Source organism: Aricia agestis, chromosome 17, assembly GCF_905147365.1.
Source record: "Aricia agestis chromosome 17, ilAriAges1.1, whole genome shotgun sequence".
Lineage (NCBI taxonomy): Eukaryota > Metazoa > Arthropoda > Insecta > Lepidoptera > Lycaenidae > Aricia > Aricia agestis.
The window spans coordinates 6,547,132-6,563,845 of record NC_056422.1 but is presented as its reverse complement, the minus strand read 5'-3'; the positions used below and the strand labels follow the sequence as shown (position 1 = coordinate 6,563,845).

Sequence of the window (16,714 nt, the reverse complement as noted above, 5' to 3'; positions counted from 1 at the left end):
GACCACTAATATCGAGTATTATCTAGTACTAGATGATCTACGCGGCTTCGCTCGCGTAATTTAGGAATTTCACGGAAAGCGTACATTTTTTCGCAAAAAAAATAGCCTATGTTCCTTCCCTTGGTCTATTTTTATGTGTGCCAAATAACATAAAAATTCTCCAATAGTTCTTAATATAATAAGTAATTTCAAATAATTTCCGTTTTTTCCACATTTTCCTCTATTTCTTCGCTCCTATTAGTCTTAGGGCGATTCCGCTAGAGACGACCCACAACACGAATTTTTAAAGTATAGCATTTGTTACATTTTTTATTGAATTATAAATAAAAAGATGTATATTTACTAGCAAAAGAACTTTTATGAGTAAAAAATGTAATTTGAATGATTTAGAGCATTTTGAAGTGATATCATCTAACGGCGCGAGAAAAACTGCTTATGCCACACATGATCATTTTTACTCTAAATCACTATCTCGAAGTTGAATTTCATTACATAATATTGACTGTATAACATAAGTTTCTATTTCGGTGCAAAAAAAAACAACAATTTTGAAATAGTTTTCAAATATTATTAAAGGAAAATTGCCATGGTTGCACCCGCGATAAAAAAGGTACAAAAGTTTACTTTTCTCGCTAAAATATGTTGTTAATAATTTAAAACTTTGTGAAAGTAAGGAGAAATGTGAGGGAAATTAGAATTAATCATTGGAACAAACTATTTTATTATTTTTAATAAAAAAACAGAACTTTTAAAGTGGTTGCGCCCGCGATCGAAGCAGTACAATTGGAAATGCAATAAATTATTTTTTGACTATTGTAGTGATTTTTGTCTGATTTCATATTATTAAGGTAAACAATAACGTTAGATTATATTTGTTATTAATACTTTACATGTAATTACAAGATTTATAAAAATTTGAATGGAGTCACATCGTGTTTTATATTTTTCGAAATATTTCATGTATTACTTGACAGATGTCTTAAAATGATGATTTATATTCTTTTATTTTTAAATATTTTAGAAGAAATGCTACAAATGACAGGAAAAATCATAAATATTTAATAATTTTCTTTGAAAAAAATATGTTTACTTATAATTGTCCCCTATTCTTTTAAATTATAAATATTAATTTTGAATTAAAGGTGGGCTTTAGTTCGGTTTTATAACAATACATAAAAAAAGGTTTCTTAAGTTACATTATTTAATTGTTTTTAGTGATTTAGATCATTTCTTTTCCCAGATCGATAAATGACTGATAATTAAAAAATTATAAAATTTTAAATAGTATTATTACAATTTACTAATAATATTATGTATTGCATATCAAAAATGTAGAAATTAGTCGCAGACTTATGAATAAATTCAATTTCTTTAGACTCGTTGCGCCCGCGATATTCTGATGTTGCACCCGCGATCGTAAAAATTGTTAATAATTCCTAGTACTAATTACTTAAATTAATTGTATCTAGTTAAATCATTTCTTAGTCTTATACACTTTTGAAATATGGGTTAATAAATTACTAAAAGTTCCACAATTAGCAGTATTCTCAAATGAACTCGTCCGAGTTCTTAATAGAGGACCAATTTGGTTGCACCCGCGATAGTACTTCAAACATGTTTTGTGGCTTTTCTTAGATTTAATTTCAGTTTTCATTTACAATTTATGATTGAACTAGTTAAAATGTATCCCTTCAAAAAATAATTTATTAATAAATGTGTTTTATTTTGTCAGTAGGACGCTTTAAGTGCGTCAAAATATTGCACCCGCGATAATGGAATCGCCCCTTACCGTGATAAAATATCGCCTATAGCTTTCCTCCATAAAATATGGGCTATCTAACACTGAAAGAATTTTTCAAATCGGACCAGTAGTTCCTGAGATTAGCGCGTTCAAACAAACAAACAAACAAAAAAACTCTTCAGCTTTATAATATTAAGGAGCTTTTGCCCGCGGCTTCGCTCGCGTTAAGAAGTATTATTATATACAAACTTTCATCCCCTATTTGTACCCCTTGGGGTTGTAATTTATCAAAATCCTTTCTTAGCGGATGCCTACGTCATAACATCTACCAGCATGCCAAATTTCAGCCCGATCCGTCCAGTGGTTTGGGCTGTGCGTTGATAGATCACTATGTCAATCAGTCAGTCAGTCACCTTTGAGTTTTATATATATAGATATAATATATAAAGTATAGATAACACTATGATCTATAATATTAGGTTGGTAATTTTAATACAATTTTACACAAATTCGGCAACCCTATTCTAATTCAAATTTCGCACCCGGGATAAGCAAAGATAATGAAAGTTATCTTAGGGCGCGACAAATCCTGTTATAAGTTATAACTTATAACAGTAGCGTCGTCTGTTATAAATGCTATTATTTGGCGGTATAATGCACGTAGTATTATACCGCCAAACTTTGTCTGCCAGGCGCCAACCTTACATAATAATATAAATTATTCAGGAAATTAAAAGTTAGAACCTTTTTATGCGATTGTACTTTCCGTGGTCCGCCATCTTTGAAGAATTTTCTTAATTTAAAGTTGTAATAATGCCTACGTGTATAAAAATTAAAAATTTTAATGTAGGGGAGTGTTTATGTATGTCATTTTTTATTGTTGTACATAAATATTGTTAACTCTGGAATCTGGATAAAGAGATGAGAGATGGAGTCGGACTCGCGCACGAAGGGTTCCGTACCGTTATAGAGGAAAAATAGGCCAAAAATTGTGTTTTTGTATGGGATTTTTAATTAAATTTTTATTTTATTTTAATATTATAATTAAATATTAAAGTACACATATAATGAGAAAAATTCAAGTACTTACCCACCTGTTGCCATTATTGATAGTACCTGGATGACCGAGCTTTGCTCGGTATAGCAAACACTAATTGACTTTGTGTTACTTAATAACGCCATCTACTGGTCGTTTAAACAATTAGTTGCCAACAAAATAGTATTATTATTCGCCAATAGATATCAGGAAGAGTCATATTTTTCAGTTTATCCATTATCGATAAAACACGAATAAAAATATATTTTCTGAAAATGATTCCTAGCTAGATCGATTTATCGTCCCCGAAACCCCCTATATACTAAATTTCGATTCCGAGATTCCAATTATATATATCTTATAGAGCAAAAAAGGTCGAAAAAATCACGTTTGTTGTATGGGAGCCCCCCTTAAATATTTATTTTATTTTATTTTTAGTATTTGTTGTTATAGCGGCAACAGAAATACAAAATCTGTCCAAATTTCAGAAGTCTAGCTATAGCGGTTCTTGAGTTACAGCCTGGAGACAGACAGACGGATGGACAGATGGACAGACGGACAGACGGACAGACGGACAGACGGACAGACGGACAGACGGACAGACGGACAGACGGACAGACGGACAGACGGACAGACGGACAGACGGACAGACGGACAGACGGACAGACGGACAGACGGACAGACGGACAGACGGACAGACGGACAGACGGACAGACGGACAGACGGACAGACGGACAGACGGACAGACAGACAGACAGACGGACAGACATCGAAGTCTTAGTAATAGCGTCCCGTTTTCACCCTTCGGGTACGGAACCCTGAAAATAATATTAGTTTTAGGCTTTAGCACACACAGGCTACAGTTTACACAGACATTTAATACTTAAACAGGTGCTACTTACAAATTAATGCAAAATCATCAAATAACGTATTATATTGCTGATTGTAATTTACTATAATCAACGAAGCTATTCTCAGACTTCAGTCACAATTGGCGTTTTCATGTGGCTTTAAATAACATTTATGATTCCATCATTTCCGTCCGTTCGAGCTATGATCGTCCGTTGATGTTCACCGTCATCGGGTTCGACGTTAAATATCGTATCTGCAATTAAGACCCAGATTCGACATTTTATAAAAAATCTAGTATTTTTTTTAATGTTTGATTATTTAATTAAATATCTATTAAACTATTGCATAGCTTTTGTCGCGGCCCGCGAGCTTTGAGTGAGGTGTCCGAATCAAGAAATTCCGTAACGAAAACAACCTAACACACCCCACTCCGACCGGTTGCCGCACCGTGGCCGCACCGCTGTTTACGTGGTAACTATTTAGTTATCTGTGCCGCTGTGCCAGTCGGTGCAGCGTTGCTAGACTTCGGCAAGGTGTTTGTGTGCGTGCGACTATTTGAACTATAATTGCATAAGTTAATAAAAAATGCTATGCAATAGCTTTACCGCAGCAGACCCCGAGTGCCACCCGTTTTTTTAAATCAATGTATTACTTACACAAAATGTAAGAGTTTTTTTTCATTAAAGTTAGATAATAATATAATATGACACATTTATCATTCTAGGCAGCCCAATAATATAAAGTGGTTTAATACTTTGAAGCTCATACTTAAAACTTGGCCTTATAAACTCAAACTTGTATTTAAAGGGCAATTACATGGAGCCATTTATTTGTCCCCAGCTCATATTTGGTCGTTCGTGGGAAGTTGCACTGACATTATATGAGTAAGTAGCGAATAATGATGTAATAGCATACTTACATGCTACCTTAGCAACAAAACATCGAAACCAAATTATATTATGGCTTCAACAAAAAAATCTAAAATTTGTACTTATTTGTTCTTTTTTGTTTTTTGTATGGGAGCCCCCCTTAATTTTTTTATTTTAATATTAGTATTAAATATTGAAGTGTACATACCTACTTAAATGATATAACTGACTAAGGACTTTGAGAAAAATTCAAGTAACTACCTAAAGGCCAAAAAAATCACGTTTATTCTATAGGAGCTCCCCTTGAATATTAATTTTATTTTGTTTTTTTAGTATAATTGTTGATATAGCGGCAACAGATATACATAATCTGTAAAAATTTCAGAAGTCTAGCTATATCGGTTCTTGAGTTACAGCCTGGAAACAGACGGACAGACATTGGAGTCTCAGTAATAGGGTCCCGTTTTTACCCTTTGGAACCCTAAAAAGGTCCTAAATTGGGTATAATTATGGAGTTATGTGTGTCCTAATAGCGTAGGTAGGAGAAAAACTCCTTTAAATCCTATAATCCGTTCATAATATTTTTATCCGTATGGGATCATTTCTGCAATGTCAATAAACGATTAAAAATACCGATACAAATCCCGATAGATAAACAATAAATCACAGAGATTAAAACGGTTAACTGTGAAATCGCACGCCATGTTTAAGCTCGGTAGGTCCGGAACTAATCTCTTAGTTTTAAGGCGTGAACACACTACATCGATGTGACACAGAAATGACGCGATATGACCGAGAAATGACGGGACATGAGTTATGACTTATGACAGAAAAATTATGTGACAGAGAAATAAGGCGATACGATAGAGGAATTATAGAAATTGATCATTATTAAATAAATAATTATTATAACATTCAAAGTACAGTATGGCCTCGTTAATCCGGAGGGGCAAATACAAGACCCTTTTTGGATTATCGATGCGTCCGGATTATATTATGCTATACATATTTAATGTTAATACATACAATGCATAATAATATTATATTTAACCTTAGTTTCTTTTATCAATTTTTTAATTATAGCATACAGACAAAACGTCTTTTAATGTTAATGTCAAATCGAATGTTTACGTGACGGCGCCATCATGATGTTAGCGAACGCGCTAAAATGACACTGTAAGTAGTAAGTACTACACGAAAGGCGATAAACAAAAGTAATCCACAAGAACACCGGCAGACATTGGTGCCAGTGATGAAGTTGCTAAATTGATACATAATGTGTTCAGACCCTTAGTGCCGATATAGCGTGATTTACACAGTTTGGGGGCATGAAGCGATTTTAGGAATGGGGTTAAATATACCAAACAACCTGAAAGTAAATCGGAATTATGAGGACTGTTATTGTAATCAATACGCTATGATCGCCTTCGATTCTACAGATACAATACAGATAATCGATACAGATTTACCAGAGTTATTAGTCAAAATGCATTCAGCACTTCGGATAACGAAACGCCAAGACGCTTAGCGATGCGTTTCCTTCGATATCGAAACTGGCGTATGAATATATTTTAACTAGTGAAAGTACCATAATCATTTTAACATTTCGAAAAAAAGCAATGTTTATATTACATGAAAATATTTACTAAATTTTAAACGTGCGATTTTGAAATGAGATGTTAACATTTCAAAACATTGCATAGCCGTGATTTGTAACATCTTGGTGTCATGCTAATAACTAATTAGTACAATTTGGATTGATACCGAACTTATTTACGTAATGGCAAAATCTTAAAATCTTTTTTTATTCGCCTATAAGGTTATGCCTAAAGACAAAAATCGGCCGAGTGCGAGTTGGACTCGCGCACGAAGGGTTCCGTACAATTGCAGAACAAAAATAGGAAAAAAGTGTGTTTTTGGTATGGGAGCTCCCCTTAATTATTTATTTTATTTAAATTTTATTATGTAAATATTAATTATTAAATAATAAACAAATGAGTATTTTGTGAATGTTTCAGGTGACTATTTATTGCCATCATTTATATCGAGCAAAAAAAGGCAAAAAAATCACGTTTGTTAATTGATAAATATATTTAATTTATGTTTTTTTTAGTAGGTATTTGTTGTTATAGCGGCAACAGAAATAATCTGTGAAAATTTCATTTTTCTAGCTATTACCGTTCTTGAGTTAGAGCCTGGAGACAGGCAGACGGACAGACAGACATCGAAGTCTTAGTAATAGGGTCCCGTTTTTACCCTTTGGATACGGAACCCTAAAAAAGAACATAAATCTTTTATTTTACTTTAAGTTGGAACTGCGATTTACGTATCGTTGAATAGTAAATGAAATTCGTTTATGCACGTATTTTATCATGAACACCATACTATACTTTAGCTGTGAATGTATTAGAATTCACTATTCTCTCACTTGAATTTAAAACAGAGGGTTATTTTAAATTCAATACTGCGATACCAAAAGCAGTATGCAGGAAACCTTGTCTATATTAGGTATTTATCTACGAACTATAAATAACAGGCGAGTTATTGACACCACGATTCTATCTTATACAAAAGTTACGAAACAGAAAGGCATTGTTTCGGAGATGTGGGCAGACAGACATACCAGAACTGACCACAGACATAGTTAGGACATTGTTGACGATGCCTTTAGGTTTATTTTATGTTGAGGGCATAAAATAATAACTGCAAATGATCATAATAAAGTGACATGAATATAAAACATTTTATTTCTGTAAACGACTTTTTAGATTCACATAAAATACATAAAAACGAAATATAATAATATGATAAAAGGGAAAACCAAGCGTGACGCATTGACAAAACTTTATGGATAATTTCATATTTTATACGACTTATTTACTTTTTAGCACTTTTACTGCCTGAATTGATTTTTATTACTCCAAAATAAATGTAATTTTATAATAAATCTAGTTTTCACGGAATTTCACATAAAATGTTACGTTCAGAGTAAATAAACGTATCTGGTTATGTCATAAGCCCGTGCAGGCGCTGCGGTGGCACACGACAATGGCTGGATATAAATGATAATTGTTTCGTGCTTCTGGATGATAGTGGCATTGTGGAGGAACAAATATCTTAGAGAAATATGAAATGAGAAACCTGTATTGTCCTATGAAAATTGACGCATTTAGACACAAACTTAAAAAAAAAGAAGTTAGTAATATTCTAAAGTAGCTGTTCGCACACTGCATGCTACAACTAAAAAATAAAATCTCTCTCTCTCTCTAAGGAACCACCAACTACAAAATATTACGGTTTACTAGATGATGCCCGCAATTCCGTTGCGCCAAAACTCGATTATAGCGAAGAGAAACGCTCCTTTTTCCGGGACAAAAAGTATCCTATATCCTTTCCCGGGACTCAAAGTATCTCCATGCCAAATTTCAGCAAAATCGGTTCAGCGGTTTGGGCGTGAAGAGGACAGACAAACGGACAGACAGACACACTTTCGCATTTATAATATTAGTATGGAAGTATGAATGTTCCTGCCGTTTGCCGCCTGCCGTGCCTCTGGCCAAATGAAGGAGATAAGTACATCTTTGATTATATACTACACATGTGTAGTATATAATCAAAGGAGATACATATTTATTTTTTAATTTAAATAAGTATTTTTTGTTACACAATACCACAACTTTTCCAGCTATCCACTTCACAATAATAATTAAATATTATTTAGTAAAAATTTTGGCAATTGACAATTGCGTAAGAAAGCGACGAGCCAGTTACATATTCATTAACCTTAAATATCATCGATAAAGTCCTAAACAGCTCAAATTAACCGCAAAAACATGATGAACCTACTTTGCACTTACGCTGTTACCGCTTTAATATCAGTAATTTCCTAGTAACAGCGCCCACGTGTGGCTAATGTAAGCAAACCCACATTTTGTGTTTATCACACATTGTGGAACAAAGGAAAACTATACTTACACCAATAATATTTACATATTTGAATATAAAGGAGACGTGCATATTGCACACTGAAGACTAGACCATTGTTTGTGTATTTTTTGCAAAGTAGTAAGTGATGTTATGATATTGTAAATTTAAATTTGACGAGATCCAACAGTTTCTCGTATGTGCGTTTATGGGGCTGTTAAACGATTTTTAACCTAAGTGATACCTTAAAGTTTGATAATAGAAATGTGTAAGTACTAAAATCTTATAGAAATAAAAGCTAGGACTTCGGTTCACGTGAAGAAAACGAAATGTAAGACAAACATTCGTAATACGCGTAAATAAAACTAACAAGCATTTACTATTTAGTATTTACTTGGGATGTAGTTTACGAGCAAGACGGGATAAGAAGCAAATATTTTGCTGATATAAGTCACAATTTAAACACAACTATAAATATATTTAGATAGGATAAGCAAATAAACATAATCGTACTACATTTGCCGGCTAGTTACTGGCTGTATGAGAATAACTACACTTAGTGCAATTATAGTGTATCGCTGGTTCGTAGGACAAAAAAAATGTTTGATGCAAACGTGTAAAGCAGCTTTAACACTTTCAGACAATAATCAGTTACGCATATTTTGGCATAAGTACCTTGATTTTTTTTTACCTTTATTAAATCTTTTGGACAGAAAAATAATTGCCATTTATCAACAAAAAAACTTTGTTTTGTTTTTAAATAGTGTGCAAAAAATATAACGAAATTGAAAATGTTTAAATTGTGTTTAAATGATCTACGTAAGACGGATCTACATAAACTGTCGGATTTGTCATCTACTGTATGCATAATCCAAGGAAATTCACATTTTCGAGGCAATCACGTCCTACACAGCTGTACTTCCTGGGTCATTCCTGTACATCCCACAAAACCCTTATTGGACCTTAAGTCTTAACCCTATTGTAATAAGGACTAATCGTGGTACACCGCCGGGTGTGTCGACTGTACTTCCCGGGTCAGCCGGTCAGCTGCAGGATTGATATGAGATACCTCGAGTAATAATCGTAAATCAAGATGGCGATATGCATGTGTAATTAAGGTAAACAAGCGTATACAGACAATAAGCACATTATCTTAGTTATAACTAGCGACCCGCCCCGGCGTCGCACGGGTATAAAATATATAGCCACTGAAAAAATGATTAAAATCGATAGTCTATGATCCTTCACGTGGTCTACTTCTTATCTGTGCCAAATAACATAAAAATTGCTCCAGTAGTACGCGAGATAAGCCCTTTCAAATAATTTGCCCCGTTTTTTCCACATTTTCCTCTATTTCTTCGCTCCTATTAGTCTTAACGTGATAAAATGTAGCCTATAGCCTACCTCGATAAATGGGCTATCTAACACTGAAAGAATCATCAAAATCCGTTGCGTAGTTTTAAAGATTAAAGGGAACTAAGGGACAAAAAGCGACTTTGTTTTATAATAATATATGTATAGAATATAGATTAAAAGTTTAAATGATAGGTGGCCTTGTTACGTAAAAAACCTTTTTAAGCTAGGGTTGATCATATTTGCCATCAAAATCGGATCAGTTTAGCCAGTCGCGGTAAAACGTAGCTAAATTTTAAGTTATATTTTTGCTAGCCCAAATTAGTACACTGCTGGGCAAAGGCTACCGTTGGCCAGCCCGGCTGATAGGTTTCCAGCTAATCGAGCCATCTTTTTCTAGGCCAGCCACGGTTGCGTCTTCCATCTTCAATTTAACTTTAATTTTATAAAGATTTTGTCATAAGCTACTAGCATTTTCTGTCAAACTCTACTGTATATTAAAATTAAGTAATCATTTAGCCTGAGTGCGGTCGCCAGTGTTGATTATCTTCTCCACTATTTCTGTCAGTCAGGAGTGAACTATAAACAACAATATATCGTAAGGAAGCGCCGCTACGCTGACCTTTTGTGATAACTTATCAATATTACACAATCATCACCTAATTATTATATTACAAGAAAGTTATTTATGTTATATGTAATTTATTAGCCACATTTATGTACTACTATGGCGATTGCAATAATGCGAATAAAGTCAAAACTCTATAATATTATACGAAAAACGAACCAAAATATTACAAAAAATTAAGGTTTCAGGCATATTATCATAACAAGTTCATCACAGATACGATGTTTTACGCTCGTGCGAATTGTCACACTGAATTATTTTGCTACTTCAACTTTCAAGTTAAACAAGGAAATATTATATTGTGTGCGTCTAAAAGATAATATTTGTACACTTTACTAGACATTACAATTTTATTTTATACGAGCTTTTGCCCGCGGCTTCGCTCGCGTTAAGCAGTATTATTACATAAGTACAAACTTTCATCCCCTATTTTAACCCCTTGGAGGTAGAATTGATTAAAATCCTTTCTTAGCGGATGCCTACGTCATATAATCTACCTGCATGCCAAATTTCAGATCGGTCCAGTGGTTTGGGCTGTGTGTTGATAGATCACCATGTCAGTCAGTCACCTTTGAGTTTTATACAGATTGTGTTATACTAAACTTATTACTACAATTTACAAGGTTCACTTCAAACTTCCATTAAATTTTACCTTCTTCCGTTCTATAACGCGGTCACCCATCCACCATCAATCCCACCATTCCCACCGGACGGCAGCTTAATATGGATATGACATTGAGTATTTATTTTCGCGTTCAAGGGCAATCAATACCTCAGATATAGGGCGCGATATAGGTCACGGGCTTGGAGCTGTGACCTAAGGCCGTTTGACCTAAGAACGATTACTGCGTCCGGCGGGCTGGATTTGAGGGGCCATTATTTTTGAACTTGTAAATTATTATTTAATGCGCTAAAAAGAAACAGAAGGACTTTAAAAAACACTTAAATAAAAAGCAATCTTGTACTATACGGTAAACAGAGAAAACCTTTTGTATAAGGCATAAGCTGCTATTCACTAATCTCTGAGGGTGCTGAGCGCTGGCAGAAGTGAAAGAAAAACATGAATTTCGGTGAGGTGACGCATGTTTACATTTTTTACCCGTTACCCAAAAAAAGGATAAATAAGTTTTAACTCAAAAAACAGTTTTTTCTCTTTTAATAGGTGTAATCATACACATATGGTTAAATCTACGATTGCCCTTTTGTGTTTCTAGTTCACGGCTATGTGGAAACTGTTTGGACAGTTTCACAATTCGTCAGATAAGGCCCGCCGAATGTCGGTTTTGCACACAATTTGTCATAAAGAATAATTATTTTATGTTAACAACCAACTGGTCTAGAACTTCAAAGGTTTGTTGTTTTGCGAATGCGTGTGTAAAGTTATTTATTTTCACTAAAAATGAGCCGTCAGCTAAGAAAATTAATTACTGCATTATGATAATCAGAATGTTTGAGTAAGTATCACAGAGTTTGCGTTGTTCTATGGCAGATTATAAAAAAAATAGTTAATAGAATCAGGCGTTACTTTGCGGAAATCCATAAATTTAAATTTAGTTTGATATTATTTTTAGCAATATTCCGCGAAATAAATCTCAACCCTTAGATAAATGATTCGTCTCGCGCGCGCGCACGACTAGATAGATACCGCGCTGTATAGAAAACACAGATTCCCGAATGCGGCACCTCAATATTGTAGTGTGTGTAAAACAATGCACAAATATTGTTGTGTGCGTAGATAATCGGGTTGCCAGATACGTGACTGGTGCCCAATCAATGGGGAAAAATTAGTTGCTGTGGTCTTGTAATTTATTATTATTGTATAGTAAGTGCTGATTTTTCAATCACCAGATAAACTTTACCATTGGAATAAAGTCCATTCGAAAATAATGCGATAAAATAACAACGTTGTTTAGGTCAACGAAATATAATGGGTACAATATTGATGAGAAAACAATACATAAACAATGGTAGGAAGTTTAACGAAAGTTACGAATGAGTCATAAATAAGCAAATGTTAAATTTGTTTTCTCATTTAACTGTATTGTGTAATTACATAAAATATAAACTGTATTTAAGATTTTTATTATAATATGATACTCATAATAATTTTTTATTAATACACATTCATGATCCAGGAACTTTGAAAACTTTTTGTTCCGTTGGCGGGATTCGAACCAGCTACCCTAGCTAGAGATTTTAATGCGCTCATCCACTCAGCCACTATGTATATATATATAAAAATAATAAAAATAAGATATAATAAATAAATAAATAAAAATCACAATCTCAGAAAAATTTGGGAATTTTTAGTTTATGGTAATTGGCAACACTGAACATCAAGCGGTACTCCGATCCGAATTTTCAGGTTTATATTATTTTTCTGTGTTTATGACGATTTATATAATAGGTATTTACTGATGGTATGTGATGCCAGTACCTTTCTTGTTTCTTGTAGTGTTATTATTGCATAGTCTCACTACGCAAACTGGCATTTTGCTACGGACGTAACTTAAAATTTCGAAAATTATCGACACATCTACCTCACCCGAAGCTTGCGGCGCGACTGGCGCGCTTACGCCTTATCAGGCGTATGATTTGTTGCCGCATTTTTCAAGTACTCCGACGGTATCTAGTCGTAGCGCGAGCGCGAGACCAATCATTCATCTAAGTCTCAACCCTTAAAGTAAATATTGTATGCATGAGTGCGCATAGGCATGCGTACGGAACCTCCCTCCTCTCCCACACTGCCTATGCGTACACTCGCATGCAAGAACCTGCAAACACCATCACCACACAAGCATGTTGGCAAATCCGTGCAAGGCCCCTCACCACCATGCAGGTTGAAAACCTCGACGCGCGTTTCGCCCCAACACCGGAGCATCCTCAGGATGTGGACTCTACGAACAACGTCCGTCAAGACCAGGGTGAGAGAAGAGGGAGGTGCCGTACGCATGCCTATGCGTACACTCACTCATTTACTTAAAGGTTGAGGTTTATTTCGCGGAATATTGCTAAAAATAATATCAAACTAAATTTAAAAAAATGTTAAAAGCATTAACCAAAAGCAACATACAGGTACCGTACATTTTCAAATGTTAGCAGCAGCTCCATAGCCTATATGGAAGTAGAGTATAGACTCTATACTCTACTTCCATTTATGGCATTCCAGCTACTTAGCAACTTTTACGCCCGAAAAGGTATAAAATGAGATAAAACCATTAACATAAAATTATACAAGCTGATTTATTACTTGGGATTGTAATAAAATTAATATTGGTGGCGCTACGCCCACTTCTGGTGATAAAACTAATGAGTGAAGAAATATTGTTTTATACTTTTTGTATCGATAAATATACTATTACAGGGGTCACCAATGACGGATCGCGGTCCGCATCCGGACCGCTGACCCATTGTGTGCAGACCAAGCATGTTCGAAGATGAACTTCGTTAAAAATTAATTTCGGTCTAGACATACTGATGAACATGTAGCAACAAAAATTGTAACTTTTCTCATTCATACAAACACCTTTGTAATTTTCGTAATTACATTTGTTTTTATTTATTATGTGAACCGCGAAGGTCATTTTATCTCTCAAAACGGACCCCGAGCGAAACTGTGCCCAGTACTACTAGGTATGTATAACTAGATGACCCGGTGATCTTTCGTATCATTTTCCTCTTAATATCAAACTTTCCCTGAACTTCCACGAATATTTTAAGACTAAAAGTAGCTATTTAAATATCAATTTTATGTTGTTTTTAGTATTTGTTGTTATAGCGGCAACAAGAAATACACAATCTGTGAAAATTTCAGAAGTCTAGCTATAGCGGTTCTTGAGTTACAGCCTGGCAGGGCTACCATATGTGCAATGTGTGCAATGCACACGGGCGCCATCCTCTAGGGGCGCCAAATCGTCATCTTTAGGGGCGCCAAAACGAAGGACCCAAAAAATTTGCCTAAAGGGGCGCCAAAATCCTTTTTTTTTTGCACACAGGCGCCAGTGGCCCTTACGCCCTGCAGCCTGGATACATACAAGCAGACAGGCAAACATACACTCAGACAGACGGACAGAAGGACAGATATCGAAGTCTTAGTAATAGGGACCCAATTTTACAATTTGGGTACGGAACCCTAAAAATTAATACGAGAACCTAATTCAGTAACTTGACGAATTATTACTTGTAAGTTGTATTAATATAAGTAACTCTTTACATGTCCCGAAATCGTATCGGAGATCGTTATTGATATCGGATCCGATAAATGGCTCATAATATAAAGTTAACAACATACGCTCAAATCGCAAATAATAAAGGTGATGATCAAATCCCGTTCATGTCTCGATGTAATTTTCGATTATCTTCAATCGAATGCGATTTTTTATCGCATTACAGTTCACAATCCGATTATTTTACCGTTAAAAAGTACCGCTAATGCAAAATTATCGATACTTTTACGTTTTTACTGAAACGACCGTTTTTATGGAATGCAAAATACTTATAATGTAAAGAGCATCATCTCTCTGAGTCTGAGGTATTCAGTTACAAAAATTTAAAGAAATATTGATACAACCATATACAACAGATGCTCAAGTAATTTAAAAGTTTGTGTTTTTATACAAAAATGGTTACCAAAATCGACCCACTTGCTCAAATTTTAAAGGTTTTGTTGTAAAATATATAATACATACTCACTACTTTAATATTTTATGTTTAACTTTAACATACTTATTACTTGCTACTTACTAAAAGAATGAATGAAGATAGTGTTACATCATACATGCGAATCATTACAAAATTACAAGAATCGCAATATAAGATCACGAACATTATAATTACTAATTAGATGAAAATTTGTACTTCAGTACTAAAATTATTGATCCACAGTCCACTGGATACATCATACAACCATATACAACTTTATTATTTCATTGTGAAAAAATTATTACATACAAGAATGCACGTGTACGATTTATCGAACCGAGATTCGATTAGCGAGAATCGGCCCTCTCTAGTTAAGCTGACATTTCTATCTGATGACCGCGTAGTCAGTGAATATAACACGGTCAAATTGCATAGGGGATGCAGACCGCATTCATACAACGGTCAATATATCAAACCCACCCTACATGTCTTAATTATTGAGTTGCTATTGTATTCATCCATTATTATAGTTATTGCATTCGCCTTGATTTACGAAAAATATAACTTAATGACGTCCGGAATTCCGTTGCGCCAAAATTCGTTATCTCGCGAAAACCGTACATTTTTCCAGGATATATAATATACAGGGTGTAACAAAAACAAGTGATAATACTTTAGGGTGTGTACGTGTTCCTTGTAGAGATTTCACTGTGAAAGTAGCAGCGCTGAAAGACCAATTTTTTTTTTCACTTTTGTATGGGCAAGGGCCCGAGCGTCACAAGTTTCCCCATACAAAAGTGAAAAAATTTTTTGGTATTTCAGCGCTGCTACTTTCACATAGAACTCTCTACAGGGAACACATACACACCCTAAATTATTATCACTTGTTTTTGTTACACCCTGTATAAGTATTATGTCCTTTCCCGGGACTCAAAGTATCTCCATATCAAATTTCAACAAAATCGGTTCAACTGTTTGGGCGTAAAGTAAGAGACTAGCTAACTTATTATAGTCATAAGTGTTTAATGCAAAAATAATTTAAAGTAAAATCAAAAGCTTCTAGATTTCGTCGTAAAATAAACTTAGCAAAAACCTGCGTTCTAGGCTATTAAACCTAGGACTAGATAATAACCTGTAAATTTACTACTGCGAAGGTTTTAATAGTATGCATTAACTCGCTAAGGAAAAATAGAACTTTTATGAACCTAATATCTATAACTATTAACTTAACACAGATTTTTATTCATTTTGTATCTCATCAAAGAATCACCGTCGCTATAAAGAGCGCAGTTTCAAATTATTATGATTGCGTGTTTACTGTTTATTACCTTGTTTTAAACAGTTTAGTTTATGCCAGTATATTATGAGAAGATTAGATTTAAATGAGATTTCCAAAGAAAAATACCTACATGCATAGTTGTATTTTATACTTTTTTTAATATTGCTTTGCAGTGTTTGCCCCACAAAAAATACACTGAGGCGTTAAAGTAAAACAATCTGATATTATATTGCATACCGAACTTACGAGTACACAAATAAATACTTGTAACAAAATCTTCAGGAGTCCTTTTGATTTTGCAATAGCTTTTAAAAAGGTAGGTAATAAAAAAATACAATAATCAATAAAAATATTTGAATGCATGTACGTGCCATAGATATAAAATGTAACA

At 34.3% G+C, this 16,714-nt stretch overlaps 1 protein-coding gene across 4 annotated transcripts in view; it reads right to left on the bottom strand.

Moving 5' to 3' along the window:
• Positions 1-16,714, bottom strand: part of LOC121735256 (rap1 GTPase-activating protein 1) — a 330,446-nt gene that overhangs the window by 163,225 nt on the left and 150,507 nt on the right. The window lies entirely within an intron of this gene.